The following is a 12,905-nucleotide window of genomic DNA, read 5'->3' as shown; positions in this document are numbered from 1 at the left end:
ACAGCTCACAATGGCGTACTCATATTTCCATTTGCAGTACAGAATTCCGAGGACGTGATATACTATGTCTAATAAGCAATGAACATATCTGTGTATAACATTTGGGCATTGATAGCTCATTATTATAGTACGTTACAACACTCTAATCTTGCTGCAGATAAATTATTTAAAATTATCCAGCTCATCAAACACATTTAGTTAACTGTTATATACTGTAGGTGCAAAGAGACTGGATCCTGAGAAAATCAACAAAAAATGTTTTAAAACAATTATGGAAACTTATAGCAACACAAAAACCTTTATGAAAACAAAAGTTTCTATAAGTTTAAAATAAACTGTGGAAGCAGCAATTAAATAATTTACATTTTTTTATATGAAAAAGGGTGACGTTAAAGCTGCTTTAATTGCTATCAAACAGGAAATGCATGTTGTCAACTACTGATTCACAAGGATAAATTCCTCATCAGTTCATAAAAACGAGTGCAGCACAACAGTAAAGCAAGAAAATAATATCACGGTTGTTTTGTATATAAATGCATATTTATATGTTTTTATGTGTGTACAGATGTATTTATGTATTTATATGTGTGTATATATATATATATATATATATGTGTATATATGTATTTACAGACACATATACACATATAAACATATAAATACATATGTACACACATATAAACACATAAATACATATGTACACACATATAAACACATAAATACATATGTACACACATATAAACACATAAATACATATGTACACATATTTAGACATAAATATATAAGTGCAGTGGAGCCCTTTGCAGTCTAGTAAATGAAAACATGTAAAAGCATATTTATGCAATATTTATATTTAATAAAGTGTTATAGTGTGTATTTACTGTAAATATTTCACATTCAAATATTCTGAACGTAGCAGAATATATTCTATGTATTTATAAATATATATATAAAAAATAATTTATTGTGTAGTTCATTAACAAATCTAGACAGGCCCAGAGGCTTGTTTTCCCACAGAAAACCTCTGAATTACATTATTTCCAATGCAGCAAAGGATTCTGGGTAAGATATGCAAATTAAGTACACAATGACACACCTTTTTACTTCAGTCTGCTTTTCAGCAGGTTCCCTTTACGCCAAAGTACCGCTGTTCACACAGCTTATAAACTTAGCTAGGGTTAGTGCAGTGATTCATAACCATCCCAGGACAGACTGTTTTGTGGTTACTGCCACTCATCAGCTGGGAGAAGGTTAGACTCACTGCTGGGTGAAGTTGATTCCAGGCAGAATACAACATTTTAAATTAGGGGGAGATAAAAGGCGAGTTTAAAATCCTCCACTACGCACAAAATATAGAAAAAATAATTCATTGTGTAGTTCATTAACAAATCTAGACAGGCCCAGAGGCTTGTTTTCTCACAGAAAACCTCTGAATTACATTGTTTCCAATGCAGCAAAGGATTCTGGGTAAGAAATGCAAATTAAGTACACAATGACACACCTTTTTACTTAAGTCTGCTTTTCAGCAGGTTCCCTTTACACCAAAGTATTGCTGTTCACACAGCTTATAAACTTAGCTAGCGTTAGTGCAGTGCAGGGCCGCCATCAGGGGGTGACAGGGGTGACTCCTGTCAGGGGCCCAATGAGCCAGGGGGGCCCCATGAGGCAAGAACTAAAAAAAAAAAAAAAATGTTTTTTTTTTTTTTTTTTAAATTTGGGCAGCCACCAGTGGGTACTACAGCAGTGTGCTAATTGAGCATGGGAAATGTTATTACAAGGAGTAAAGTATTATCATTTGAGAAGATTTCTTAGTGTGCACTAAACCACTATGCGCAGTGTGAGACAGACTTGGCACTTTGTACAGTGTGTACCTGGGTCAGACGGCAGATCACTTTCATTTTCAGAGGAGCTAGTACTTACTTAGCAAATGTTTTTTATTTCTTTGTGCAATTTTGGATTGTAACTTCAGTGTGGTAGTAGTTGTTTGGTGGGGCTAGGGGTCCATAAAAACACATTTTTTTAGCAGCAGTGTATTTATGATTATTTGACAATGCTGTAGAAATTCTCTGGCCTAGATTTAGAGTTCGGCGGTAAAAGGGCTGTTAACGCTCCGCGGGCTTTTTTCTGGCCGCACCATAAAATTAACTCTGGTATCGAGAGTTAAAACAAATGCTGCGTTAGGCTCCAAAAAAGGAGCGTAGGGCATTTTTACCGCAAATGCAACTCTCGATACCAGAGTTGCTTACGGACGCGGCCGGCATCAAAAACGTGCTCGTGCACGATTCTCCCATAGGAAACAATGGGGCTGTTTGAGCTGAAAAAAAACCTAACACCTGCAAAAAAGCAGCGTTCAGCTCCTAACGCAGCCCCATTGTTTCCTATGGGAAAACACTTCCTACGTCTGCACCTAACACTCTAACATGTACCCCGAGTCTAAACACCCCTAGCCTTACACTTATTAACCCCTAATCTGCCGCCCCCGCTATCGCTGACCCCTGCATTACACTTTTAACCCCTAATCTAGCGCTCCGTACACCGCCGCAACCTACGTTATCCCTATGTACCCCTAATCTGCTGCCCTAACATCGCCGACCCCTATGTTATATTTATTAACCCCTAATCTGCCCCCCACAACGTCGCCGACACCTACCTACACTTATTAACCCCTAATCTGCCGAGCAGACCTGAGCGCTACTATAATAAAGTTATTAACCCCTAATCCGCCTCACTAACCCTATCATAAATAGTATTAACCCCTAATCTGCCCTCCCTAACATCGCCGACACCTAACTTCAATTATTAACCCCTAATCTTCCGATCGGAGCTCACCGCTATTCTAATAAATGTATTAACCCCTAAAGCTAAGTCTAACCCTAACACTAACACCCCCCTAACTTAAATATAATTTACATCTAACGAAATAAATTAACTCTTATTAAATAAATTAATCCTATTTAAAGCTAAATACTTACCTGTAAAATAAACCCTAATATAGCTACAATATAAATTATAATTATATTATAGCTATTTTAGGATTAATATTTATTTTACAGGCAACTTGGTATTTATTTTAACTAGGTACAATAGCTATTAAATAGTTAAGAACTATTTAATAGTTACCTAGTTAAAATAATAACAAATTTACCTGTAAAATAAATCCTAACCTAAGATATAATTAAACCTAACACTACCCTATCAATAAAATAATTAAATAAACTACCTACAATTACCTACAATTAACCTAACACTACACTATCAATAAATTAATTAAACACAATTCCTACAAATAAATACAATTAAATAAACTAGCTAAAGTACAAAAAATAAAAAAGAACTAAGTTACAGAAAATAAAAAAATATTTACAAACATAAGAAAAATATTACAACAATGTTAAACTAATTACACCTACTCTAAGCCCCCTAATAAAATAACAAAGCCCCCCAAAATAAAAAATTCCCTACCCTATTCTAAATTAAAAAAGTTACAAGCTCTTTTACCTTACCAGCCCTGAACAGGGCCCTTTGCGGGGCATGCCCCAAGAAGTTCAGCTCTTTTGCCTGTAAAAAAAAACATACAATACCCCCCCCCCAACATTACAACCCACCACCCACATACCCCTAATCTAACCCAAACCCCCCTTAAATAAACCTAACACTAAGCCCCTGAAGATCTTCCTACCTTGTCTTCACCATCCAGGTATCACCGATCGGTCCTGGCTCCGATATCTTCATCCAACCCAAGCGGGGGCTAGACATCCACTGAAGAAGTCCAGAAGAGGGTCCAAAGTCTTCCTCCTATCCGGCAAGAAGAGGACATCCGGACCGGCAAACATCTTCTCCAAGCGGCATCTTCGATCTTCTTCCATCCGGAGCGAAGCGGCAGGATCCTGAAGACCCCCAGCGCGGAACATCCATCCGGACCGACGACTGAACGATGAATGACGGTTCCTTTAAATGACGTCATCCAAGATGGCGTCCCTCGAATTCCGATTGGCTGATAGGATTCTATCAGCCAATCGGAATTAAGGTAGGAATTTTCTGATTGGCTGATGGAATCAGCCAATCAGAATCAAGTTCAATCCGATTGGCTGATCCAATCAGCCAATCAGATTGAGCTCGCATTCTATTGGCTGATCGGAACAGCCAATAGAATGCGAGCTCAATCTGATTGGCTGATTGGATCAGCCAATAGGATTGAACTTGATTCTGATTGGCTGATTCCATCAGCCAATCAGAAAATTCCTACCTTAATTCCGATTGGCTGATAGAATCCTATCAGCCAATCGGAATTCAAGGGACGCCATCTTGGATGACGTCCCTTAAAGGAACCGTCATTCGTCGGGAGACAACGGAAGAAGAGGATGGATCCGCGTCGCCTGCTTCAAGATGGACCCGCTCCGCACCGGATGCAAGAAGATCGAAGATGCCGCTTGGAGAAGATGTTTGCCGGTCCGGATGTCCTCTTCTTGCCGGATAGGAGGAAGACTTTGGACCCTCTTCTGGACTTCTTCAGTGGATGTCTAGCCCCCGCTTGGGTTGGATGAAGATATCGGAGCCAGGACCGATCGGTGATACCTGGATGGTGAAGACAAGGTAGGAAGATCTTCAGGGGCTTAGTGTTAGGTTTATTTAAGGGGGGTTTGGGTTAGATTAGGGGTATGTGGGTGGTGGGTTGTAATGTTGGGGGGGGGTATTGTATGTTTTTTTTTACAGGCAAAAGAGCTGAACTTCTTGGGGCATGCCCCGCAAAGGGCCCTGTTCAGGGCTGGTAAGGTAAAAGAGCTTGTAACTTTTTTAATTTAGAATAGGGTAGGGAATTTTTTATTTTGGGGGGCTTTGTTATTTTATTAGGGGGCTTAGAGTAGGTGTAATTAGTTTAACATTGTTGTAATATTTTTCTTATGTTTGTAAATATTTTTTTATTTTCTGTAACTTAGTTCTTTTTTATTTTTTGTACTTTAGCTAGTTTATTTAATTGTATTTATTTGTAGCAATTGTGTTTATTTAATTTATTCATAGTGTAGTGTTAGGTTAATTGTAGGTAATTGTAGGTAGTTTATTTAATTATTTTATTGATAGGGTAGTGTTAGGTTTAATTATATCTTAGGTTAGGATTTATTTTACAGGTAAATTTGTTATTATTTTAACTAGGTAACTATTAAATAGTTCTTAACTATTTAATAGCTATTGTACCTAGTTAAAATAAATACCAAGTTGCCTGTAAAATAAATATTAATCCTAAAATAGCTATAATATAATTATAATTTATATTGTAGCTATATTAGGGTTTATTTTACAGGTAAGTATTTAGCTTTAAATAGGATTAATTTATTTAATAAGAGTTAATTTATTTCGTTAGATGTAAATTATATTTAAGTTAGGGGGGTGTTAGTGTTAGGGTTAGACTTAGCTTTAGGGGTTAATACATTTATTAGAATAGCGGTGAGCTCCGATCGGAAGATTAGGGGTTAATAATTGAAGTTAGGTGTCGGCGATGTTAGGGAGGGCAGATTAGGGGTTAATACTATTTATGATAGGGTTAGTGAGGCGGATTAGGGGCTAATAACTTTATTATAGTAGCGCTCAGGTCCGCTCGGCAGATTAGGGGTTAATAAGTGTAGGTAGGTGTCGGCGACGTTGAGGGGGGCAGATTAGGGGTTAATAAATATAATATAGGGGTCGGCGGTGTTAGGGGCAGCAGATTAGGGGTACATAGGGATAACGTAGGTGGCGGCGCTTTGCGGTCGGAAGATTAGGGGTTAATTATTTTAAGTAGCTGGCGGCGATGTTGTGGGGGGCAGGTTAGGGGTTAATAAATATAATACAGGGGTCGGCGGTGTTAGGGGCAGCAGATTAGGGGTACATAAGTATAACGTAGGTGGCGGTCGGCAGATTAGGGGTTAAAATTTTTAATCGAGTGGCGGCGATGTGGGGGGAGCTCGGTTTAGGGGTACATAGGTAGTTTATGGGTGTTAGTGTACTTTAGGGTACAGTAGTTAAGAGCTTTATAAACCGGCGTTAGCCAGAAAGCTCTTAACTCCTGCTATTTTCAGGCGGCTGGAATCTTGTCGTTAGAGCTCTAACGCTCACTGCAGAAACGACTCTAAATACCGGCGTTAGAAAGATCCCATTGAAAAGATAGGCTACGCAAATGGCGTAGGGGGATCTGCGGTATGGAAAAGTCGCGGCTGCAAAGTGAGCGTTAGACCCTTTAATCACTGACTCCAAATACCAGCGGGCGGCCAAAACCAGCGTTAGGAGCCTCTAACGCTGGTTTTGACGGCTACCGCCGAACTCTAAATCTAGGCCTCTATATTTAAAACCATGCAGAAATGTTTCCTCCTCGATACACAAATGGTAGATGCCCTTTTGGCAGATATGCATTATAATTATATATATAAATATATATATATATATATATATATATATATATATATATATATATATATATATATATATATATATATATATATATATATACATATAAAAAAATATATTACATTCCAGTTTACTGACCCTTTATGCAAGGAGGCATTTTATCTAAGATTTTTACATCTGCATACAATTTTATACTCTCAGACTAAGATTGCTCAGTGTTTGAAATGAGACAGGTTAACTTAAAACTGTTCAGTTTACACTACAGCTGACTTAATTTTGAAATACATACCAACAAGCCTAAATCCTGCATTTAACCAGATCTAATGGTATGAGTACCACAGATTATGGTTCCACCAAGACCATATAGAGTACAGCATTTTCAAAATCCATAAGTACAGCTGACAGCTGGGAAAATTTGTACACTATATTTGAAGTGGTGCTCTTGGTTGGGGAAAATGGGGAAAAAACAAACATATGTCAACCTTTTAAAGGTACTTTTCTTCATCTAGCCATCTACCCAGCTCATTAATGTACAATTTTGAATTCACAGAATTATTTTTGTTTGCACATTTACAAATATGATTCTTTCAAAAGTGATCTCTTAATTTCTAATTTTTTTTATCATGCATGTCACACACTGTTGATTTAGGGGATGCAAGGTGCATAAATGTTTCCTCCTGTGAGTGTTTCTGTGGGTGTCTGTGTTTATGTCTTTGTGCTTTGGTTTGTTTCTCTAGGAGTGTGTATGCATTTTTTTATCTGTGGGTCTCTCTGTGAGGGTGGGTGTGTATGTCTTTGTGCATTTTCTGTGGATGTCTGTGAGGGTGTGTGCATATGTCTTTGAGCTTTTTCTGTGGGTGTCTCTGTGAGGGTGTGTGTATGTTTGTCTTTGTGTATTTTCTCTGGATGCCTCTGTGAGGGTGGGTGTGTATGTCTGTGTTTTCTGTGGATGTCTCTGTGAGGGTGTGTGTGTGTATGTATGTATGTCTGTTTTCTGTGGATGTCTCTGTGAGGGTGTGTGTTTTATGTGGGTGTCTCTGTGAGGGTGTGTGTATGTCTTTGTGTGTTTTCTGTGGATGTCTCAGTGAGAGTGTGTGTATGTATGTCTTTCTGTGTTTTTTATGTGGTTGTCTCTCTGTGTGTGTGTATGTCTTTGTGTGTTTTCTGTGGGTGTCTCTGTGTGTGTGTATGTCTTTGTGTGTTTCTGAGGCTGTCTCTGTTGGTGTTTCCTTGGGTGTATGTGCAAGTTTGAGTTTGTATGTGTGTGTCCATTGTCTGTTCCTTTTTAGGACATTTTGACCTTACTACTAATTATTCACATCTTTCTACAGACTTTGAGACTAACAAGACCTTTCCAGAAGTAACCAATCCACCATTTAACCTTTAAATTATTGTTTAGGCAGTTCAGGGTCCTTCCTTTCAGCCACTGCATGCTATTGTCATAATTTAGTTGTCATCTTCCTTTAGAAAAAGATAATCAGAACTCCATATTTTGTTTTCTAAATCTCCTTTTTTTTTTTTTTTTTTTACAAAACTGTAGTTTACCTTAGCACTTGTTTACATTGACCTGACAAGTAATAAGTGTCTGTTTGGGTGTCTGTGTCTGGGTGTGTTTCTTTGCGTGTCTGCTAGAGTGTCTATATGTGAATCCTTATGTGTGTTTGTGTGTTTCAGTGTATGAGTATGTCTGTGTGTGTGTATGTCACTACCATTATAACATTTCCAAGTTTAAATAGACAATTAAAAATAAAGTGCATATACGTTTTAGTCACTTGGTCAAAAATTGCAAAGGAAGGGGGGGCCCTGATCAATGGTTGAGTCAGGGGCCCCAAAATTTCTAGTGGTGGCCCTGGTGCAGTGATTCATAACCATGAACCTGCTGACAAGCAGACTGAAGTAAAAAGGTGTGTCATTGTGTACTTAATTTGCATATCTTACCCAGAATCCTTTGCTGCATTGGAAACAAGCCTCTGGGCTTGTCTAGATTTGTTAATGAACTACACAATGAATTATTTTTTCTATATTTTGTGCGTAGTGGAGGATTTGAAACTCGCCTTTTATCTCCTCCTAATTTAAAATGTTGTTGTATTCTGCCTGGAATCAACTTCACCCAGCAGTGATTCTAACCTTCTCCCAGCAGATAAGTGGCAATAACCACGAAACAGTCTGTTCTGGGATGGTTATGAATCACTGCACTAACCCTAGCTAAGCTTACCCAGAATCCTTTGCTGCATTAGAAACAATGTAATGCAGAGGTTTTCTGTGGGAAAACAAGCCTCTGGGCCTGTCTAGATTTGTTAATGAACTACACAATGAATTATTTTTTCTATATTTTGTGCGTAGTGGAGGATTTGAAACTCGCCTTTTATCTCCCCCTAATTTAAAATGTTATATATACCTATATATAATTATCTATATATAGGTATAGATATTTCTTTACCAAAATACCAACAGATGTAGAAATATATATTTTTGAGTAAATAGAACATATTCTGCTATGTGAAGAACTTTGGAATTTGAAATATTAATATTTTTATGTCGGGTTAGCGTGAAGTCTAGGGGGCCTATTTATCAAAGCGTCAACTATGTTGCATTCGCCTGCGTCAATACGCTCGCCAAACATCGCTGCCACAGACCTGAATACGGTCTTCTTAATTATCAAAAAGCAGTCAAAACACGCGCGTCTAGTATGGTGCGAAGAACATCAGACTGGTGTTAACTAACAGTCATCGATGTCGCAGTTATTTGGATTTTTCCAAACTTTATTTATACCATTTCATTACTGTCCATGAACAAGCACATTTCTCTAAAGCTAATCTTTTATTTTTCAACTGTTAATGTCCAAGAAATAGCTACATTTATACCTGAACAAACAATATCTCATAGAAAGTTATTTTTATATTTACTTGTTATACAAAAAAATCTGTTATATGATACTTTCACATAAATAAATGTGTATTTGTATTTCTAGAAGTCATGATATGCTTTTATCTCATATTTTTTTTTATAAATATTAATGCTAGAATTTGTACATGTATCTTTGCACATTTATATATATATATATATATATATATATATATATATATACAGTATATATATTTGTGTGTGTGTTATGTCAGAAATGTTTTGCAAATATATTTACATGTCCATAAATTCCTTTTTTTGTTCTAAACAATGTTGTCTTTCATATCTCTGTGTTTTTTTATTATACCACTATATATATATATATATATATATATATATATATATATATATATATATATATATATTGTTTACATTTATTATTATTCCGAGCAGGAATACAATATATGTATTTATTTGCAATCAATAGGTATTTTAAGAGTTGGGTCAGTTTTCTCTTTGCACCTATGTAACCCCTCCTGATTGCAATCTAGTTCTAAAAACCACCACTTCACAGGTGTTATAAAATGGGCTGGCATATAAGATGACATTTAGTACTGAAAAAGAAAGTCAAGAGAAGGAAGAAATACACTGAAAATATCATGACAGTAAAGAGGTGATTTTCATTTCTACTGTATCTGAATAATGACAGTTTAATGTAAGGTGGGCTATCCCTTTGAGCTATCAGATTAAGATTATATTGAATCAAACATCAATTCAAATTTTAAAATCCTTGTCTAAAATATTACACTGTGTGTCCTAATGTCAGCATCAATGTTTATCTTTAATACTAATTTCACATATGAATACTTTCAAAGTATAATACACAATGTAACAAATGGTACTTACAAGTTATGATGAGTGATCAATGACACAAGTATCGAGCAATTTGATTTGTTAGTGATAGTTTATAATGTGTATTTGAATCAGATTGGCTGATTTCATAAATCATGTGATTATGCATATTCCAATCAAAAGGGGTGGAAAAATTCACTAGTGTGTGGGTTGTTTAGGAGTTTGCGTCATAATTGGTGCGAAAAGTGTTGAGTCAAATATGGCGCAAAGTGGGACTTATATTACATGGCTTAAACATGTTGCACATATTTTTCCAAAAAATAAAAAGGAAGTTAGCTATATTATGTTATGTATTCATTTCATTTTTATCTCTATATCTATTAGTGCAACAAGTTTGGGCAAAACTTTGTGAAAAATTTGTAGAAATAATATTGTCCCCTTGCTTTGTAATGAGACAAAGTTGTAACATAATCCATAAGTAGTAATGTATTTTTCATTTTTATCCTTGTATCTACTAATGCACCCAATGTGTAGCAATAATATTGTTTGATTTAGAAAGGGTATACACATTTTAAAAAGTTTCTAATTTACTTTTATTATGTAATATGCTTAATTCTCTTGCAGCATCGAACATAAGTTTTCTGTGTTTTCAGACTCCCATTGAGTTCTATAGCATCCGCGACCTCAAGGTATGCTGAGTCGGAAAAGACGCGAGGGTAAATGTAGAATTTTTGATAACTTAGTGAGAGGTTCAAAATATATGTATGTATGTATATATATATAAATGTATATACCAAAATTCATTAAAATTATGGGGGGAGATAAAAAACTGAAATTAAAATCCTCCATGTCTCAAAATTAAATCAATGTAAATATTTGCATAGGAAATTAGCACATCTAGGCAAGAATCCCCGCTTGCTTTTTCCTCAGAAATAACTCATATACAATGTTACCAATGCACAAGAGAATTCTGGGTTTCAAAAATACTGTTTTAACACAGCTATCCTTTTAACAGGAACGAAACAGGCTGTCTAGGAGTGATTTCTGATTTGCTGTTGTAACACAGCTATCCTTTTAACAGGATTATAGCAGCAAATCAGAAATCACCTAGACAGCCTTTTTCATTCTATTTGGGATTCATCAGTAGGAGATAGATTTCTGGTTGCTGCATTGATAAAGCTATTTTCAAGGTTTAACCTAAATTCATTAAAATTATGGGGGGGGAGATAAAAAACTGAAATTAAAATCCTCCATGTCTCAAAATTAAATCAATGTAAATATTTGCATAGGACATTAGCACAACTTGGCAAGAATCCCGCTTGCTTTTTCCCCAGAAATAACTCATATACAATGTTACCAATTCACAAGAGAATTCTGGGTAAGTTATGCAAATTAGATATGCAAATTCTCAGGTTTTTTTGCTTCAAAAATACTGTTTTAACACAGCTATCCTTTTAACAGGATTTAACAGGAACGAAACAGGCTGTCTAGGAGTGATTTCTGATTTGCTGCTATAATCCAGTTAAAAGGATAGCTGTGTTAAAACAGTATTTTTAAAGCAAAAAAATTGAGAATTTGCATATCTAATTTGCATAACTTACCCAGAATTCTCTTGTGCATTGGTAACATAATTGTATATGAGTTATTTCTGGGGAAAAGGCAAGCAAGGATTCTTGCCTAGATGTGCTAATTTCCTATGCAAATATTTACATTGATTTAATTTTGAGACATGGAGGATTTTAATTTCAGTTTTTTATCTCCCCCCATAATTTTAATGAATTTTTGTTTAACCTTGAAAATAGCTTTATCAATGCTGCAACCAGAAATCTATCTCCTACTGATGAGTTCCAAATAGATCGTAACAGGCTGTCTAGGAGTGATTTCTGATTTGCTGCTATAATCCTGTTAAAAGGATATCTGTGTTAAAACAGTATTTTTTAAGCAAATAAACTGAGAATTTGCATAACCTACCCAGAATTCTCTTGTGCATTGGTAACATTGTATATGAGTTGTTTCTGGGGGAAAAGTAAGAGGGGATTCTTGCCTAGATGTGCTAATTTCCTATGTAAATATTTACATTGATTTAATTTTGAGATATGGAGGATTTTAATTTCAGTTTTTTATCTCCCCCCATAATTTTAATGGATTTTGGTTTAACCTTGAAAATAGCTTTATCAATGCAGCAACAAGAAATATATCTCCTACTAATGAGTTCCAAATAGAATGAAACAGGCTGTCTAGGAGTGATTTCTGATTTGCTGCTATAATCCAGTTAAAAGGATAGCTGTGTTAAAACTGTATTTTTGAAGCAAAAAAACTGAGAATGTGCTTATCTAATTTGCATAACTTACCCAAAATTCTCTTGTGCATTGGTAACATTGTATATGAGTTGTTTCTGGGGGAAAAGCAAGAGGGGATTCTTGCCTAGATGTGCTAATTTCCTATGCAAATATTTACATTGATTTCATATATTTATATGTATGTATGTATATATGTATGTATATATGTATGTGACCGCTGCTTCATAACTTGTGTTTCTGGTGAGTCTGAAGACCCACCAGAAACATGACCCTTCAAGCTCCGTAAGGAGATCCTGGACAGCTGCAAAGAGCTCACAGTGTCACAGGGGAGTAGTGAGGAAGATACGGCTGGCATGGTCCAATATATCATTTCCTTCTCTTTACTTATAAGCAGGAACACATAAGTTATGCCATTAAGAAGAGAAATGCGGTTTATAAAAAAAAAAAGAAGAAATTTTAGCATTTCATGGCCACCTATCCAGATCAGATGACATTAGGAGACTGCTACTGCTTTTTTTTGTTGTTGTTGGA

The sequence above is a fragment of the Bombina bombina genome, chromosome 8 (genome assembly GCF_027579735.1).
Source record: "Bombina bombina isolate aBomBom1 chromosome 8, aBomBom1.pri, whole genome shotgun sequence".
NCBI classification, from domain to species: Eukaryota; Metazoa; Chordata; class Amphibia; order Anura; family Bombinatoridae; genus Bombina; species Bombina bombina.
The sequence above is the reverse complement of the archived record's forward strand: the minus strand, read 5'-3'. Positions refer to the sequence as shown.